The sequence below is a fragment of the Ambystoma mexicanum genome, chromosome 9 (assembly GCF_040938575.1).
Source record: "Ambystoma mexicanum isolate Mex_15411 chromosome 9, UKY_AmexF1_1, whole genome shotgun sequence".
NCBI classification, from domain to species: Eukaryota; Metazoa; Chordata; class Amphibia; order Caudata; family Ambystomatidae; genus Ambystoma; species Ambystoma mexicanum.
This window is the reverse complement of record NC_090931.1, coordinates 313,507,564-313,528,242: the sequence shown is the minus strand read 5'-3', so window position 1 is coordinate 313,528,242 and position 20,679 is coordinate 313,507,564. Positions and strand designations below refer to the sequence as shown.

The 20,679-nt window shown below is 41.3% G+C and overlaps 1 protein-coding gene and 1 long non-coding RNA gene across 4 annotated transcripts in view; both read left to right on the top strand.

Moving 5' to 3' along the window:
• The window catches only part of ZZEF1 (zinc finger ZZ-type and EF-hand domain containing 1), a 3,309,810-nt gene that overhangs the window by 175,548 nt on the left and 3,113,583 nt on the right, over positions 1 to 20,679 (top strand). The gene's annotated exons all lie outside the window — the stretch shown is intronic.
• On the top strand, positions 1,115 to 13,235 carry LOC138488008 (uncharacterized). Its single transcript, XR_011274573.1, has 2 exons — positions 1,115 to 1,964; positions 11,575 to 13,235. It is a non-coding gene; the product is annotated as an uncharacterized lncRNA (long non-coding RNA).

The following is a 20,679-nucleotide window of genomic DNA, read 5'->3' as shown; positions in this document are numbered from 1 at the left end:
TTACCAGTTTGTGGTCTTTAAGGCACTCCCACCTTAAACCAACATTTTGCCAAGCTTGTGGCCTCTTCCCTGGGCAGTGCAGGAACCTCCTGACATCCTCCTTCTTGTCCCCACGACTGAAGCTCAGGAACAGCGAGATCTGCAGGAACTGCCAGGAACAACTGCCTCAGCTAGAGCTTTTCTTCACTTACAAGGTACTATGCAAGTGCGGTTCAGAACTCTGTTCGACCGCAGTGAAAGTTTGTGAAACTTTCCAGACTTTGAAGGCTTGTCCTTCCCTAAACCAACATATAACTTTCCGTCTGACCGAATTCTTCTAAGAACCGTTTCAAAGACTTAACCGTTTACTACCAAAACTGTACTATCCTATACAAGACTCTGAGCCATTGACTTTGGCCCAGGCCTATTGAATTGAATTGCTGGTTGTAGTGAACTGTAACTATTTGCCCTGCCTATGAACGTATTTGTGCCTTGATTTCTTTTAACCTTGTCTTTTTTTTTTTACCCCCTTTAAAAGTAACTGAAGTGCCATTTTGCTCCCACTTCAGGGGAGCTGAACTTGTTCAGGAACTGATTGGTTGTGTATTTGTAGTATATTCGTATGATATTGAGCTGCTCCTGCTAGTGGAATGTTTTCTAAAGGACTGTGGAAATAAATGTATATTCTTTTATCAAGACCCCTTGAGTGTTTGTTTGAATCATTGTGATTGCTAGTCCTTTGTGTAACCTCTTGTACTGCTACTTTACTCTTGATAGGTCTGGCTGCTCAGCCACTGCTACCACATTACTGTGTAGTACAGGCTTGTACCAAAGGTAAAATTGTACTTACACTTGTAGCCTTAATTGTGTGTAGTGTTCCCAAAGGGTACTGCATATTGATTGATTTATTTATTTATAGAGCGCTTTACACCAAGGCGCTGCATGATTCTGCCTAACACCGCCTTTCTGCCATCCATGCCTGGTGTACTTCCAATGATCTCTGCCTCAATGCAAGCAAAACTGAGATCCTTCCCATTGGGACCCCTGCTCCCGACTTCTTCCCTTTACTCAAGCCTTCCTCCATGGGCTTTCCCCCTGCTCTCTCCTCTCAAGCCAGAAACCTTGGAGTGTAAGGATATTTGGCATGTTACAGCACAAGTAGCATTACAGCACTACTGCACAAGTAGCATTACAGCACTACTGCACAAGTAGCATTTTTTTTTTTTTGCAGCACCACCACAAGGGTGCGGTGCATTGCTATATGGGTTAGCAGATTAACAAGGAAAGACAGGCTATTCAGTCAAAAAAACGATTTTAATATATAAGATGCAAAGCTATTTTACAGTTAAAAGCACACGTGTTCATTTAAAAATGCACACTATTTTTCACCTGAAATGCCTATATTGCTAGAGACACATTTGAAAATTAACAGCTAACATATTAACAATTAACCTGACTAATAAAACCTTATTTTAATATAACCCACTAATAAAATGTGTTCTCTACTGCAGAATTAGGCATACTTTGAAAACCATTTAAATGAGTGTGCAGATTTTTCTCTTCTCTGCCTGATTATCCGTGTTGTTGTGCACAGTAACGGCAGGAAGGAGGAAGTCAGATTTGCAACAATTGCAAATGTATAAGCGAAGCTATTGTTGAAAAGTAGGAGGATGAGAGATGATGGATTTCATTGGAACACGTCATAAAGAGGGCTGAGAGGAAAGTTTTAGTGGGCAGTAGCAGGGAAAAAGACAGGGAGACATCTTTCTGCACTACTGGGGAGAAGACCTGGCTGTGGGGGTGTCCTGCTGCAGTCGAGACTGGGGAAAGCTGAAAGAATTACCTTTCCACTGGCAGAGGCAGTCCTATCTGAAAAAGCTGAGAATTCCAGGCAATGACCCCGGCTTGAGAAGGCAAGCGTTCCTTTTTATTGGAGTTACGCCAAGAGAGCCACATTCACAGAGAGAAGAATCTGAACAGATAAGGTAATTACCTAACTGGGGGAGCTGTGTGTGTGCACGAAAGTATGCAGTCAGTTTAGAAAAATGAAAGTCCCGTGCGTGTCTTTATCAAGTGCTAATGTTGCAATTTAAGTTCTGTTCTTCGCCACTATAATTGCAGTGTGTCATTGAAAATGCTTTGATTGTTCCCTTTTATTGCTGTAAAAATGAGATCATGCCTAAATGCAAATTTTATAATACAGAAAATATTTGAAAACAGACGGGTGGTTTATTTTCTATTTACCATTACAATGCCAATGATGTGGGGAGATTTTTAAAAAGTGCAATGGTCATTTTAAGACAGATGTGTGTATGTCAGAATCAGTATGAATAATTGTGAGTGACTGTAGTATAACTTGTTGGAGGTACATGAGCCAACGGGAAGAGAGACTCTCTGAACATAGCTCCCTACCGTATATAAGGTAGTGGAAATTACCACAAGACTACCACATATAGCTCTCTGTCGTAAATAAGTCAGTGAGTTTGCCCATGGTGGCGCACCAACACTATCCCTGGAAATTGTGGTTTCCCTAGAATGCAGGTCTGAGGTCTCTCTAGTGATCACACGAAAAATCTAAGCGAAGATAAGGGATTCTGGACATTGGGGCCACAAATAAAACAAGGGAATTATGCTCACAAAAATACCACCAACCACGTATACCAAATATGCAGGTCTGGGTGCTGAAATAATGCATGTCCATTGTATTATTGTTGCACATGGCCAAATCTGAATACAAAGAGTGATTATTGCTAAGTTATTTCTCGGCGGTAATAAAATACCGTCAGGCCCCAAATCTCCACAAAATACCCTACATATTTATGGTGCGTTGCAGGCCGGGAAAGTGATCATAGAGTACCTACTGGGCGTGGCAAGCGTGTCTCACACTGCCATTTGCACATTAAAGGGAACCCATTTTATAATAGCAGTGTGCCACTAAAAACGAATTTCAGAATGTCACAAAGGGAAACCACATTCTCAGATCTAGTGCAATATTTAGAGGCAAAGTTATTTGCACATGGGAATTGGTCTTCGAACAGTACCTTAGAATGGAGTAACCGCATTCAGGGTGAGGTGCAGAAAGAAAAACTAGACAATATTTTTGCAGAAGGCAGCATAATTCAGGTCTGCCTTACGAGATTATTGAATGCAGCCGATAAAAGTGCAGAGAAAGACTGTTTAATACGTCTATGCGGCAAAATATGGTTTATTTTAAACAAGTCACTGCGAATGCAAGAGAATGATACTCAGCTAATTAACAGGTTAAAGACTGAAATAGATGGGGCAAGTAAAAATCAGGAAATGTTGAGAGCAGAATTGGATGTATGCCAAAAAGACATGCAATTAAAATGCAGAGACTTTGATACTCAGTTATCCAAAAGCAAGAAACAATTTGAAGATAGTGAGCAAGAATTGACACACTTAAAAGCCTTAGTGGATCACATTAGGCAGGATAAAGATGAGGTTGTTTCAGAAATGCAGATTTTACAAAAAGAACATTGTGAAAAAGAAGGTGATCTCCAGAGTGTAGAACAAGAAATGATTAAAATGATTCAAGAAAGAGACAAAAGAAATAAAGAGTTCAATGAATGCCAAATTCAAATGTGTGACATGCAGGAGGCAATTAATAAAATGAGTGATGAAAATAATTATTTGCATGATGAAGCCAACAGACTCCTTAAAAAGTGTAAGGACTTAGAACAGCAAATGTGCATTCCCAGGTCACAGGAGAGGCGGCAGGGTACCACATTCAATGGAGTGGAGGTGAATTCTAGCTCTGCCCAAAGAGCTAGTGCCCCAGTGACTGGGCCGGTGACTGAACTTGGTTGCAGCGCCCTTGGGGGATTTGATACTCCCATTGGGGGCAGCCACCAATCTCATACACCTGAAAACAGGATTGAATCACAAAATAGTGCAATTCCATGCATTGCAACAAGTAGCCCCATAAAAATAATGAAATCCATTAAAGCCCTGATCAAACCATTTAAAAAGGGAGGTGAATGCTGCATTGAGGATCACTTAGAAGCGGTGCATGACATTTTTAAAGCGCTCCAGATACCTAAGGAACAGTACAGACAATATTTTCATTTAACTTTAGATGCCCCGACGGCCAGCATCATAAGGGGATTAAATGAACAGCAGAATATGACATGGCTGGAGTTTGAAAAAGAAATTAGGCGTCATTTTTCTCCTTTTCAGTCATTGCAAGAGGCAAAGAAAGTTGCGTACACTATTACTGCTGGACCTAATACATCACCTCGCCAATTTTTACAAGACTTAAAAAGAGCATTCTCTCGCTTTGATGTATCTTTTGACTCAAATTCCAATGAGTTTAAAACCGCATACTTCTATGGGCTACAGAAAGACATCATATCCCAATTGGTCCGTGAATTTGACCGTGACAAGTCCCTTGAATGGATTGTACATCAAAGCACCAAGCTATATGAGGTACTCTATTGTCAGGGTAGAGAAAGTGATAAAATGAAAGATACTAGGCCTAAATCTAAAGAACCCTCAGCCACAGTAATGGAAATCAGGTCAGCCAAAATGTCCCTTGAGTCTGCTCAAAGCCAAGGTAAAAATAATGTGACACCTGAACAAAGGGGTAATCAACAAAGATCGCCATTGCCTGTACCAATGTTCCAATCACATGATCCTAGTAATAGAGAGAGCTACATCAGCCCTAGATATTTAGGAGATAGACCCCGGGTAAGATACCGGTCTGATATGGCAGGTATGAACAATAACCAGAGACAAAATCAAGATCAAAGAAATGATGGTCCCTACCAGTCATTGGGGACACAGAGCAGATTTGATCCCAGCACCATGATATATGGTAATCAGGATAGGCCCCGATATGTGGATCGATTTACTGATAATGGAAATCAATATAGGGGCCAGTACCCACAATCTGAGAGACAGGACATGAGGCAAAACGTGAACTACAGTCCACGCCAGTACAATGATTCCCCACCAGGGGACTATAATCAAAGGATGGGTGCAAACCGCTCCCCTCCACAAATGAATCAAGAATTCAGAAACCATCCCAACCGGTATCAATCACCTGAGAGGTATCAGAATAGATCCAATCAGGGGGAAAACAACCAATATCGACCTAGGCCACAGAAAGAGGATCCTAGAGAGGTGGAAAGGTTCCAATGCCTTGAGGCCCAAGTGAAAATGTTAGCTGAGCAAATAGGAAAGCTCTATACAGCGCAAAAACAACCTTCCAAAGAGGGGGCTGATGGCCATAGCAATGACCGGGGGGCTTCCGAAAAGTGACTAAGTACTCATGATAACTGCAGTGTCAAAATGACAGATTGCTCTGATATAATTTTGCATAACGACTCTGAGATGTCTAATGGATTAAAAATGAAAGTACCAGTAAATGAAATTGTGACAGAAAGTGCAAATACTTCTAAAAAAGAGGTACGGTTTAACTTAGAGCTAAATAGAACAGTAAAGGTTTGCACAAATGAAAAAGAAACATTAGGAATTCCAAAAGAACAAAGGGACAGATTTAAGAAAATTGACTCATGCATGGGGAATACCAGTGAACAGGGAGTAAGTGGGGATGCCATAGCTCCTTCCCTGGGCAAGCAAAACAATTACCAAACACAGACAGAAAAAGGAAATACTCACAAGGAGGGTACAAGTCAATCACCTGAAAAATTCTTTGAGCCACATATTTTTGAAGAGGCTGAAAGGGCTGGTATTACACTAAATGATCACAAATGCACAGAATTAAAAAATGACAAATTGCTGAATGATGTTGTGACACATGTTCAGTTGGAAGGTTGTAATGTGGTCTCTGATGTTACCCAGATGGATGGGCGAACGGTGGCCACACTCCAAAAAACCTCTGAACATGGAGAAATGAATAAAATATCTCGCACAGAAATGGGTAAAAAGGAGGGAAAAATGTCTTTTCATTTACCAATGTGCTTAGCCAAAAGTGAAAAAGGCCTGAGAAAGGTGAGCCCTGAAATCAGTAAGAATTCACATTTCTTATGTGTATTAGAGGAAGTTGAGGACAGATATTATGCACCCATCACTGTAGAAGAAAAATGCCACACCTTTGCTATGATTGACACTGGCGCACAGGCCACAATTATGTCCAAGGAGCTGGTAAAGAGTATCAATGAAGGGAGGCCTCCACAGAGTCAGATCACAGTGAAGGCAAATCAAGGCCCAGTGCATAACTTTAATGGGGAGGAGGTGCCCATCATAGGTGTAACTGAGGTTGACATAAAAATAGGAAAGCACAGAATGAAACAAGAGGTATTGATCACATCTATTTGTGAAATTCCATTTCTGATGGGGACAGATTGCCTGAAAAGATTGTCTCCTCTCATAGATGGGGTGAATGGAGTGCTGTGGTCATTAACCAAAAAACCATTGAGGCCTAAGAAACTAAAATCACAAAACAGCAATATAAAAGAATGTCACACCGTTGCCAAAACAAAGGATGCTGTGGAGGTATATCTACAGAATAGCTGCATACCTAGTGTCACTGTTATATTAAGGTGTCAAGACAAAGATCAGAGCGACAATGAAAAACTACCTGTACAAATATACTTGGACCCAAGGAAAGATTGGCAGACTGCCATAGACGAACACACATTACGTTTCTATTTAAAAGAGAATACATGCAAACAGAATATTGTTCCTAAAACAGATTCAGAAAAACACATTACCACTCTGGCAGAGATACACATGGAAGATGAGCAACCATGGGTTCACGCTGGTATAAATGATTATCTTAAAACAATAAAAGCCACTTTAGCGCTTGAACATGAAAGGAGTTTCATTAATGAGAAATTGTTGCAAAAAATTATGGAGAGGGAAGAAATCCCGAAATTTAGGATTAAAAACCAATATGTTTCTGGGTTGGACAGTCCAGACTTTGAAAACCGAATTACAGGCAGATGCATGCTTAATATTAGCATTGGGCAGAAAGCAATTTACCATAATGTATGGATAGTGAGTGGAGCACAAAATGAATTTTACATGGGCAATGACATCATGCACAGAATGTGTATGGTGTTAGATTTCCTTAATCAAAAAATATGGTCGCGCCTAGGTGGGCCGGCGCCTGAATTTGAAGACAAAAGAAGGGCTTATCATTGTGCACAACTAGTTCCTTATGCGGTCGAATTACAGATGAGGAAAAATACTATTATTCCTGCATTTACAAAACAGTTTGCAATAACACTGAAATGCAAAAATGGACAGCAGATGAAAGGCTCTGATGCATTTGTATGCCTGAATGAATCCATAAAACAGCAAGGCCTGGATTATGAATACATTCCATTGGTAGACATTGGTGAGGGATCTGTAAAAATCATGGTGAATAATAAAGGTTGTCAGGATATTCATTTAGAGGAAAACTCCCCATTAGGAATGGCCATACAAGAATCACATTATACGGCAGATTTAAATAACATGGTGATTGGGAATATTCCTGAAAAATATGTAGATGCCAAGGGCGAGTTGCCAGAACACCTGGACTCTCAGCCCAAAGGAATGTTTAAAATTCATTCTGTGTATCCTTATGATTCAAATGAGACAGTGTGCTGCCATCAAGAGGATTGCATAATATTTAATTTAAATGAAAATGAAACAGGAAATCAGCCCATTGAAGTGGAAGCTGATATGCCAAAATATTTGAAAGTGGCAGCTCTACAAAAAGACACAGCCACACAGTTAGAGGAAAGCGCTGAGATTCCTTTACCAGAAGAGTTTCCAGAATTTTCCAGAATGGTAGAAGAGCAGATCTCCTTAGCGGATGCATGTAACAGCGATGAGGATCGACGCACTCTGAGGGAAATATTTATGGAGTTCAAGGATGTATTTGCAAAGGATGCTTATGATTGTGGTTTAACTGATTTACATGTGGCCACACTACCAGAAGGTTGTAGCAGAAATCCAGTGTTTGTACGCCAGTATAGACTACCGCTGGCATGTTTAGAATCATTGGCAGAGATTATTAAAAATTTGGAATCACGGGGAATAATTAGGCCCATTCATAGCACATCCAATACGCCTATTTTAGGTGTGTTAAAGCCAAATGGTCAATGGCGGCTGTGTGCAGACTTAAGAGAGTTAAATAAAAGAGTACCAGTATCTAGATGGCCACTACCATTCATTGATCAGGGCCTAGCTCAGATACATGGTTCAAATGTATTTACCACGTTAGATCTCACATCTGGATATTGGTGTGTGCCATTGGCAGAGGAGATACAACACCTATTTTCCTTTACATTTGACAGGACTCAATATGCCTGGCTTAGAGCTCCGTTCGGGTACATCAATAGTGGGAGTGAATTTGGCATATTTTTGAGAAAGGCCATGCCGGATGCAGCGGAAAGAGGGACAATAGTTTATGTGGATGATGTCTTGATAAAAAATGAAAACCTTAAAAACCATTTTGATGAAATAAGACATGTGCTTGGCCAATTGCAGAAAGCAGGCGCCAAAGTATCTTTGCAAAAAGCACAATGGTGCAAGAAAAAAGTGAACTTTCTAGGGCATGAAGTGACTGAACATGGGCTAAATCCACAAAGGAAGAAAATAGAGGCCATACAAAGATTAAAAGATCCTAAAAATGTGAAAGGAGTAAAAAGTTTATTAGGGATGACAGGCTATAGCAGAAAGTTCATTGAGAATTATGCAGAAATCACTCAACCATTGACTAAACTGCTTAAACTAAATACTCCCTGGAGATGGGAAAGAGAGCAATCTGATGCAGTGGCTAGATTGAAGGAATGTCTTGTAAAGGCACCATGTTTAGCATACCCCATAAAGGATAGGGATTTCTTTATAGAAATAGGCTTTTCTGAACATTGTATGTCAGCAGTGTTATCACAAAAACACGATTTGAATCACAAAACCATTGCATATGCAAGTAAGGCATTTTCCCAAGTTGAAATGAAATTTAATGAATGTGAGAAGGCCCTATTAACCACTGTGTGGGCGCTACAACATTTTCGCCCCATTGTTCAGGGAGAAAAGGTGATTATTGAAACAAATCATCAACCTTTGCAATTTTTAGAAAGTAAAAGAATTAGATCAGGCAATCTAGCGCAATCCAGAATCACTTCATGGACGCTGGCATTACAAGGTTTTCCCGTAGAAGTAAGATATGGACAAAATAAAAAGAGCCCAATTGCTCAAGGGTTAGCTGACTTACATGACTGTGCAGCTGAACAAATAACAAATGAAATGGATGTGGAAGCTAGTTTACAGGAATTTGAACAATCACCACACAAAGCTTTTGATGAAAAAACATGCAAGGATTTGCCAACTGTATACGTGGATGGTTGTGCTTTTCACATTGAAAATGACAGTAATAAACAATTAGTGGCAGGAATAGGAAATGTCTGGTTGAAATGTGAAGGCGTTCCTAGTATAGGGATGAGGATTGGAGATAGGAGCAGTCAGGTGGCGGAATTGGCAGCCATCTATAAAGCAATTGCTACTGCAGTTGATAAAAAGTTCAGTGAAATTGTCCTGGTGACTGATTCTGACTATGCACGGAATAGCTTTGTGGAGTATTTGCCTGGTTGGAAAGCAAGAGGCATGGTTACATACAACAAAAAGCCACTTAAACATGGAAAAATGATACAAGCCATAGACAAATTGGTGTCAGAAAATAATTTAACAATATACTGGAGAAAAATTCGTGGGCATTTAAAAACACCAGGAGAGGATAAGGAGGGAAATGATAAGGCAGACCATCTGGCTAAGATTGGGGCTGTGATGGGAGAATTGCTACCTATTGATTATTTAATGGGTGAAATACAAATTGATGCAGTCACACGGTCTAAAGCACCAAAGGAGGTAGATCAACCGGTGGTGCAGTGGAGTCATGACACGCCAGACCAAGATTTGATTGAGGCACAAAAGAATGATCAAATTTTGGGAATCTATTATAATCATTTGATGGATCCTGAACAAAATCCTTTAACAGAAAATGATTGTATGGGAAAAGAAGAGTTGAGGGTGTTATTAAAGAACAAAACACGAATTAGATTACAGGATGGACTCATGATTAGAGAGTCCATAACAGGGCAAATACAGTGGGTAGTACCCCTTTCATTCAGAGGACTAATGCTACACCATGCACATGATGCCATAACTGCAGGCCATAGAGGTTCACAAAAGACATTAGAAATACTAAAAGATTATGCTTACTGGCCACATATGTCCCAAGATGTGGAATTATATACTAGAGGATGTCTAGTATGCGCCCAATTTAAACCTGCTTCACCAATGCATAGAGCACCATTGATGAAAAGAGGCCTAACTCTCCCATGGTCAGATTTGCAAATAGACTATGTAGGTCCTTTAAAAAGGTCGAGCAGGGGACACCGCTATATTTTGAGTGTGGTATGTTTGATGTCAAAATGGATTGAGTGCATTCCCGCACCAGATTGTAGTGCGCAAACAGCAGCCACATTGCTGGTGAACCATGTGTTCTCAAGGTTTGGGTTGCCACAAAGAATTGAGTCAGACAGAGGAAGTCATTTCACAAGTACTCTAATGAGTAAGGTATGGCAAATACTAGGTGTGAAAAGGAAACTACATATCGCATATCGGGCGGCGTCTTCAGGTACAGTTGAAAGAAGCAATAGGTCTGTTGTGGACATTTTAAAGAAATTTGTGGCAGAAGCAGGTTCCAGCTGGGATTTGCGTTTACCATTGGTTTTGATGGCAATCAGGTCGACTCCTGCCAAAGCAACAGGTGTTAGCCCCCATGAGGTCTTAACAGGTAGGAAAATGGTGTTACCACAACACCTACTATACAGAACACATGAGCAAACTCTAGTGAGTGCATCCACAGTTCATGAATATATTGATGAACTGAGGAGGCATTTGCAACATGCATTTGCTTTTGTGCAGAGAAATCTGGAAAGAGCTGCTGACAGTGCTAAGTCATATTATGACAAAAAGACATCAGTAAAGGAATACAATGTAGGGGATCAGGTGTACAAGTTTCATTTTGGAAAAAGTAAACAGAAAAATTCTAAATTTCTGGCAGCCTGGCAGGGGCCATTTCAAATTATAGATAAAGTCTCTCCTGTAGTGTATAAAATTTTGAAAAATGAAGGTGAAACAGCAATAGAGCAGTTTGTCCATGTAAATCAAATCAAACCATGCCATCCCAGACATGAGATCAGGCAGCTTGAGCATGTGGAAACGGATAGAGTCCATTGAGAAAATAAATGGGTGTAATCAGGAGGCAGTGACAAAGAAGTTAAAAAAAAAAGTTGATTGTTATGATGGCACATAAACACTGTAATATATGTGAAAATATATAATATAAATAAATAAATAAATAAATATATAATATAAATAAATAAATAAATAAATGCACATATAACGGAAGCTCGTGGTTGGTGTACAGAGAGAAAGTGTATTAAATATTGAATGCTGTTTTATATGTGTTTGTTTTCTTTTAACTTGTGTTTAATTTCAGAAAAAAGAAAAAAAAAAAAAGAAGTATTTTTACCAAGCATGTTTTATTTTTGGCAAAAAGGTGGAAATTAGTATTGTGCTATGTACTTAATCTGTTTATTTTCTATTTTGATTTAGACAATTAACATTATTTGATCGGAGGTTCCGGGATCAGAGGCCACGGGAGACGATGGAGTCCTGGAGTCCCCTGGATGAAGACCAAAAGATGCCTGCCTCCAGGTGGAGGTGAAGACAAAATAACCGGAATACCAAAAGAGATGAATACTGTGGATTCAAGATTGCCAAGATGAAAGAGTACTCGAATGAACCGAATAACATCGCTGGTCGGGACATACCAAAAGAGACAAAGCAAAAGTTCCGGCATATGAAGTTCCACGTATTTATTATTTTAATTATTTATTTTAACTTGTTATATTACTTATTTGTTTTAGTTAGTTGTTTTATTTCATTGTTTTTAATTGACTTGGAAAATTTAAACTTAAAGTAATGCCACTTCCACTGAGAAGGCAAATGTGGAACATTTTATGAACTGATGGACTCAGATGAAATGTTAATTGCAAATGTTCATTGATGCACATGAATATTCATTTTGTTGGATTGCTATATTGTAAAAATAAAAATAGAACAAGTTGTTTTTAGGAATTGGCTTGGATTATAGCCAAGTTCTAAAAACAAAAGGAGGGTATATGTAAGGATATTTGGCATGTTACAGCACAAGTAGCATTACAGCACTACTGCACAAGTAGCATTACAGCACTACTGCACAAGTAGCATTTTTTTTTTTTTGCAGCACCACCACAAGGGTGCGGTGCATTGCTATATGGGTTAGCAGATTAACAAGGAAAGACAGGCTATTCAGTCAAAAAAACGATTTTAATATATAAGATGCAAAGCTATTTTACAGTTAAAAGCACACGTGTTCATTTAAAAATGCACACTATTTTTCACCTGAAATGCCTATATTGCTAGAGACACATTTGAAAATTAACAGCTAACATATTAACAATTAACCTGACTAATAAAACCTTATTTTAATATAACCCACTAATAAAATGTGTTCTCTACTGCAGAATTAGGCATACTTTGAAAACCATTTAAATGAGTGTGCAGATTTTTCTCTTCTCTGCCTGATTATCCGTGTTGTTGTGCACAGTAACGGCAGGAAGGAGGAAGTCAGATTTGCAACAATTGCAAATGTATAAGCGAAGCTATTGTTGAAAAGTAGGAGGATGAGAGATGATGGATTTCATTGGAACACGTCATAAAGAGGGCTGAGAGGAAAGTTTTAGTGGGCAGTAGCAGGGAAAAAGACAGGGAGACATCTTTCTGCACTACTGGGGAGAAGACCTGGCTGTGGGGGTGTCCTGCTGCAGTCGAGACTGGGGAAAGCTGAAAGAATTACCTTTCCACTGGCAGAGGCAGTCCTATCTGAAAAAGCTGAGAATTCCAGGCAATGACCCCGGCTTGAGAAGGCAAGCGTTCCTTTTTATTGGAGTTACGCCAAGAGAGCCACATTCACAGAGAGAAGAATCTGAACAGATAAGGTAATTACCTAACTGGGGGAGCTGTGTGTGTGCACGAAAGTATGCAGTCAGTTTAGAAAAATGAAAGTCCCGTGCGTGTCTTTATCAAGTGCTAATGTTGCAATTTAAGTTCTGTTCTTCGCCACTATAATTGCAGTGTGTCATTGAAAATGCTTTGATTGTTCCCTTTTATTGCTGTAAAAATGAGATCATGCCTAAATGCAAATTTTATAATACAGAAAATATTTGAAAACAGACGGGTGGTTTATTTTCTATTTACCATTACAATGCCAATGATGTGGGGAGATTTTTAAAAAGTGCAATGGTCATTTTAAGACAGATGTGTGTATGTCAGAATCAGTATGAATAATTGTGAGTGACTGTAGTATAACTTGTTGGAGGTACATGAGCCAACGGGAAGAGAGACTCTCTGAACATAGCTCCCTACCGTATATAAGGTAGTGGAAATTACCACAAGACTACCACATATAGCTCTCTGTCGTAAATAAGTCAGTGAGTTTGCCCATGGTGGCGCACCAACACTATCCCTGGAAATTGTGGTTTCCCTAGAATGCAGGTCTGAGGTCTCTCTAGTGATCACACGAAAAATCTAAGCGAAGATAAGGGATTCTGGACATTGGGGCCACAAATAAAACAAGGGAATTATGCTCACAAAAATACCACCAACCACGTATACCAAATATGCAGGTCTGGGTGCTGAAATAATGCATGTCCATTGTATTATTGTTGCACATGGCCAAATCTGAATACAAAGAGTGATTATTGCTAAGTTATTTCTCGGCGGTAATAAAATACCGTCAGGCCCCAAATCTCCACAAAATACCCTACAGGAGTTATCTTCGACTCTCTCTCTCCTTCCTCACACTCAGGACATTGCCAAGAAGTACCACTTTCAGCTCTTTCTTTTCAAAGGAATTCTACCTTTCCCCACCGCCCCCCAGAAGCTCAATGTTACCCGAGCCCTGGTTCTCGCTAGGCTGGACTATTGCAATAGCTTCCTCCTTAATCTTCCTTCTTCCACTCTGTGTCCTCTCCAGCTAATCCAGACTAGGGCAGCAAGACTTATCCTTGGCCTCAAGCACAGGGACCGCATATCTCCTGCCCTAAAAAGTCTTCATTAGCTCCCGGTTTCTTCACAGATTGAATTCAAACCCTCTGTATCATCCACAAGACTTTCTGGGGCCGAGGACCTCACTATTTGCAACTCTCTCTTGCTAAATGTTCCCCTCTGGGCCCCTGTGCTCATCTGGCACCAACTCTTATGTGTAAAGCGTTTCGCTAAACAGAGGGCAGGAGGTCAATCTCTTTCCTCAGCTGGCTCCCTTCTTTGGAACAGCTTCCCCCTCCCCCTCCCTCTTCGTCTTAAGCAGGTGTCACGATGCCTACCCCCGGGGACCCAGACCATGTCCAGCAACCCCAGAAGCAGGCATCAAGTTATCCTAAGCAAGCCCAGCGACCCCTGCTCGGGGCTGTTTGGGTCCAGTCCTGGCGACTGTGGCGCAGGGCTTGTGTGGAGGGTCGGTCCTGCCGCCGTGGGCGCCAGGCTCATAGATTGGGGCTTGCCTGATGCAGACCATGCTGCGGACTTGCCTGGTGCGGACTGTGCTGCAGGAGCTCCGAGCCGAAGGAGGCTTGGAAGTCACTACTTTACTTAGGGACTATTTTTTACTCAGGCAGGGCTGGGGAGGAATACTTACCTGGGACTACTTTGGAGGCTATTTAAACCACGCCCGAAGAGCAGCACACGCTTTGCATTATTCTGCATCCAGCAGCGTAACGCTCACCGTGCCTGCAAGTCTGCATCCAGCCTTCTGCCACGCCCGCCTCGAGTTTGGAGCTCCTAGAAAAAGGGAGAAAGAAGGAGAAAAGGTTAGAACAAGAGCAATACCTTTAATCCTTACCTGAATTCACGATCCATCGCGCCTTCGAGCTGAAAGAAAGAAGTTATTTTATGCGCATCGCCTCGCCTGCTGCAGCGCCGCGCTGAACTCCCCGGCCTTCGCAGCATCTTCACATTTTACTGCATCCTCCTGCATGTTCCCGCCGCACTCCGGCACCTAAGGAGAAGACCAGAACAGCAAGGTGAGCTAAGGGAATACACAGAGGAATATTAGTTACCCCCCCATAGACTTACCTGATTTTACCACCGGGGGTACTATTCCTCTTCACGGGTCGGCGCAGCTTCCACTGCATCTTCGCCGTACCCTGGCCCCTAAGGGGAAACAAAAGGACAGCAAGGTGAAACAAAGGGACTAACAAGGGGGGAACCCTCCTCACCACAATAGACTTACCTGATTTTACCGCCGGAGGTATTATTCCCCAAGACTTCATACTTTCTCTCAGCACCTGAATAAGGGAGAAAGCAACAGGTTACATATTGACTTTATTTTATCGAACTGTGTTGGAAAATACAAATCCTTACCAGAATACTACCGGTTGCCACGAGGAACTCTTCGCTAGGTTCAAGCTGCAACCTGCAAGGAATTGGACAAGAGTGAAAGTCAGGCATTTGAACTCTTACGAACTTGATACTTACGGCATCTTGTCGGGAATCTCGGAGTCAATATTGTTCTGGAACTCACCAATTCCTTCGAGCCAGTGACGCAAATGGTTATCAACGCGCCCCTGCGCTCAATGCAGGATGGAGAGCTCATCTTTTCAAACCATCAGGTGAGACTATAAGAGGGAACATCAAAGGCGATCTGTGGGGAGAACAGCGAGGGTGGGGGGGATTTACGCTCAACTCCACGGGTGGTTAATTCCCTTTCTCCATTTGCAGAAGAATATTTGTACGTGCCAAGCAAACAAAGCTAGGTGGGCCAGTCCAGTCCGTCATCTCGGCCCTACGCGTCACATTGGTGTAGACCGCAGCTGTCCAGTTCCCATCGACGCCTCTGTGGGAGCCAGGTGAGCGTAACTTTCTTAAATTCCGGATGGTCCTCAAGACTTTCCTCTTCACCTCTGCCACCCCCCCTCCACTCTCCTCTGCTAATCTTATAGTGGCTTGTTTGATGTTCAGGGCTGGTATGCATCGACTGGGCCCTGACCTCCCACACTGAATCCTCCCCAGTTTCTGTCTATCCTCAGCACTTGCCTCGGCTCACCCTCCACCCATGTAGGCTTGCACTTAACTTAGATTGCACTTCATTTGTTGAGCACCACAGCACCTATCCTATGCCCCCTCCCTTCTGCACTTGCATGTTCTGAACACTCACAAGGCATAGTAGGTTCATCTCACCCTCCCACTGTATTATTTTTATGTATTTCATTCGTTTTTACATCCCCTTCCTGTTGCCCTGTGTGGGAGCTTTGAAACTGTGTTTACTTCCTGTACAAGCGCCTAACAAGCAAGCAATTCATTCATTAATAAATAAAAGAAATAGGTGCTCAAGACAGTTTTATGCCCCAATCCGACCCTGATCATAGATGAGGAATCCGTGGGAGGAAGGAATTCATCAGAAGAACAAATGACTTGCCTTTCGGTAATGTTCTTTCCGACAGATTCCTCATTGCCTTCCCTACCTTCCCCTTGTGGCGGATAGCTAGTACATCATCGATTCTACAGTCCCTCAGCTTTAGAGTGCTAGGGGAAATGTGTTCAACTGAGGTCATGCAGCGTGGTGCCACTATGTAACTGGCCCCAACATCGTATCCCGCGCAGTGATGCACAGAGGCATCAGGTTTGAGTTACGTGCAGCCCACTGGTGGCAGAAAGGTTTCTGAAGAACAGCTGCGCTGGGATAGGTATATCATCGATGACAAATCCGTTGGAGGAACATCCATCAGAATGGCAGAAAGGTTTCTGAAGAACAGCTGCGCTGGGATAGGTATATCATCGATGACAAATCCGTTGGAGGAACATCCATCAGAAAGAACATTTCCGAGGGGTGAGCAATTTGTTCTTCTCTCAGATGGGTTTAAGGAACAAAAAGCATTTGAACGCATTTACAAAGGACCTGTTGTCCACTGTAAGAATGTGCTTTGTTTTTTCTGAAAGACGTGCAACCTTAGAAACAAGCATAGTATTTTCTGTTACGGTTTCACATTCAACATGCACATCTTTCAATAGCATTCAGGTACTTCTAGGGCTACCTTTGTAATGAGTGCTGTGCTATGCTCTTCGCAGAAGATAATTGTGGCGATCATTGTTCACATTGTTTCAGGTTCTGGCTCAGTGATATGAAATTCACAACATTCCCAAGTATCAACGGTTATTTTCAACGAATAACTTTGCTGAAACCTCTGACTTATTATATAAGCAAGTGTTTTATCCCTTCTTGCAGTCTCCAGTACCATTTGTAATTATATCAACACAATTCACATGCGTCTGTGTGGTTGTTGAAACAGTGTAACATTTTTAAAAAACGTGTTTTAGCACAAAGTTTTGGTTTCCTTTTATTTAAAACTAAAATACAGCTGGTAATTGCATGGGCATTTTGCATAGGCATTCGGTCACAATTTACTGCTGTCACATTAATTCTAAGGAGTCTCTTCGATTGTGTTTACTTTATCAGAATATGCTCAATAAAAATGCAGTTCCTGCTGTATACAAAGTTAATGTCTCTGAATCCTGTGCGAGGCAAAAGTCGCATTTTGACATTTTATATTTGCATATTGCACAGCTTATGAAATGAGCTCTTTTTTTTCCAAATATGTTTTTATTGGTTTTATACAAGCAAGTTATACATTGTGGCATGTAAGGTGAGAGTGCTTCAAGCAGCGTTGCTGTGCTTGTGAATGCAGGTAAAAGAAAGAAACAGAATACATAAACAACAGTAGGTCAGAAAAAGGTCCATGGGTAGGGCAGGGCGGGGAGGAGTGAGCCAATCGAGGACCATCATCGGGTTAAGAGCTCGGGGAGGCTGATCATGCTTCCGGATCATGTTGGGGAGGGGGGGGGGAAGAAGGCGCTACCCAGTCCTAGGTCTTCAGTGTTTCGTCTCTGATTTTACGAGCGGACGAGGAACTCCCCAGGTCGATATCTCTGGATGCCCTTCCATTCTCCATTTCAGAGCTCTTTTAACTGAAAACTTCAATAATGAATCATCAATGTTTACCACTAATTATACCAAGTTTGAGCTCCATCCTTAGGGAACTAGTTCAGGAACCCTTTTTTCGATTGTTGGTAAAGATTATTCTTGCTCCATTTGTTCCTGCTGCATTTTCTTAATGTACTCATCCAGGAGTTGCAGAATCTAGTTTTCTGTGTCACCTTGGGCGGCATACAGTGGCGTTGCAGATGGCTGCATTGCGATCTCCTTTTCACTCTGGATGCTTCAATACTTGGGCCCATCTATAGCTTTTTGCCTTCATCTGGTGAAAAACAGTCAAACTGATGCTTGAGGAATTCGCAGTTCAACTGGTGCTTGTTAACTTGGCATTTGAACTGGTGTTTAGCTCATGTATCTATTCACCTGGGCGCTGCTTAAACTGATTCTTGTCTTTTGTGATCTCTCGACTGATCTGCTTCTGATGCCAGATCTTCTGCCTATGGCATCTCTTCTGTCAGCAGCGGATGGTTTACTTTGGAGTAGTCACACCAGTACATGTCTGCACCCAAGTCCTTGTTTAAAACTGTATGTAAGCATGTTTGCATATTCTCCATGGTTCAGCAGTATATTGATTTTGTATGTTTACAAACAGCACATCTCTTGTGGTGCAGAATTTGCCGCAGTTATTGCATTGAAGCTGTTGATGAGGGCATATTTGAACCCACAATGGAATTCACTCAGTAACTGAAGTCCAGCAGGAGTCCTAAACCAATTTCCTTTTTATTGTGTAGTTTATGGCCTCTTTCTCAGTCACAGTTCGGAGATAATCTGGCTTTTCTGTGTCTCTCCTATCCTTATCAAGCGACCTTCCAATGCTCCAGGTTAAAGTTAAACAATGTTTCAGTAAAGGCATTTTGTCTGCACTGCTGCGCTTCATGTTCCTTCTTAAACAGAAAATCCCATGTTTTTTTTGTTCTTAAAAGTAAAAGGAACAGTAATCTAATTCTTCAAAAACTGGAGATCAGTGTTCTGGTGTTCTGTAGGGTAAATTGTACAAGGTGTTTCTGTTGTGCACTGCACTCTGGTTGTGCACTCAATGCATTACTTCAATATGTTTGTATTACTCATGCTATTAGGTGGCACCTGGAGCCGCAGTTGTTGCATTGCGCTCTCTGCAGGCTGTGAATCTGTAAGGATCTGTATTCTTCTTCCGTCTGGTCTGGTCCACTAGATTGTCTAGTCTGGTTTCTCCCATCTGGTCCTCTCCTGATATGAATGAACCAAAAATGCATCATTTTCTCTCCCTGCTCGATGCATCTTTTTCATCTTTCTTCAGGAAACACATGGCAGTATATCACTGTATACCAGATATGCAAAAGATGAAAACATTCTCAGATATGCCAGGGGTGCATAAAAATGTATTCATGTGTTTTTCTTTGCTGTTTTCTTTCTGGACAAAACTTACATTATTTGCTTGTTCCTTGAAGTTAGCTTGGAGGAAATCTTTAGCATTGAGGATGGTTAACGCATCATGTCTTGCTTCTGGCTGGTCTTAAAGATATATTGGCAGCTGCCTGGTTACTTCCTTATGGCTTGGCCTGTTGATTGGCTTTGCTGGCTGACTGACCAGGTCAAGTGGCAGGCATGCAGGTTTTACCTGCAGGTTGGCTTACGTGGCTAAATCTGGTTCTTTAAATGTCCTTTGAATGCCTTGTAGACCGCCATGATTTAAGGTAACTTTAACTGCAGAGTGCAACATCTGGATTTGGCATCAAAAATGATTAAATCAGAGCGAGCGTGTTTTTGTGTTCACAACATTGCCAGCATTTAAATGCGCAAATCTTTCAATAGCCTTCAGATACGCCTAAACTCTACTTGTGTAATGAATGCTTTGCTATGCTTTTCGAATAGATAATTGTTGAGATCGGTGTTAATGTTTGCTCATGTTCAGGGATCTGAAATTGATGAGTCTCCAGGTCTAAACTGATTAAAGAGATATGGTAAATGGTAGAAATAAAATGTGTCTCCTGGCTCGGATGAGATGCCTTAAGCACCAAGCACAGTCTTTGAGAGCGCCTCTGCCCCTCGGGCCATAAAATGAGCCATTTTGTTTATATTTGCATTCCCCATGTATCAGAAATGTGTGCACTTTTACACAATTATTCAGAATTTTCAGGAATGGGTGCTCTAAAATTCACGCGTGTGTTTTGCATCTTCAAAATAAAATGTTAAGATTACTCAATTTATTTAATCACTTACAATTGTACCTCTACAACATGTAAACATACTCAATTTCTTGTACTTTCTGAATAGATAGTTTATATTTGAAGTGGATAATTTGTGATTGGCATCATGGCTGGAGACACAGACAACCAATTCAATTTAACGAAAAGCTTTTAATGAAATTGTCAGGATGGAGTAAGGCCTAACTTGCCCTATGATAAGGTGGGATTTCCCTACCTAAAGAAACTCATTGTCAGTATGTCCAACTGAAAAGTATGTCTGTCCAAAACCTATACTTGCCCTCACACCTAAAATAGAACAATATGTTGAGATGGCAACCACATACTAAATAGTGTTCCAAAAGTAAAGCTCTGAGCCATTTCCAGCTTGGGCTTACGCTTCAGCTTCTCTTCTCCCAATGTCAAAAGGTTCTTTACAATGTTCAATTGGGTGTATACGAATTG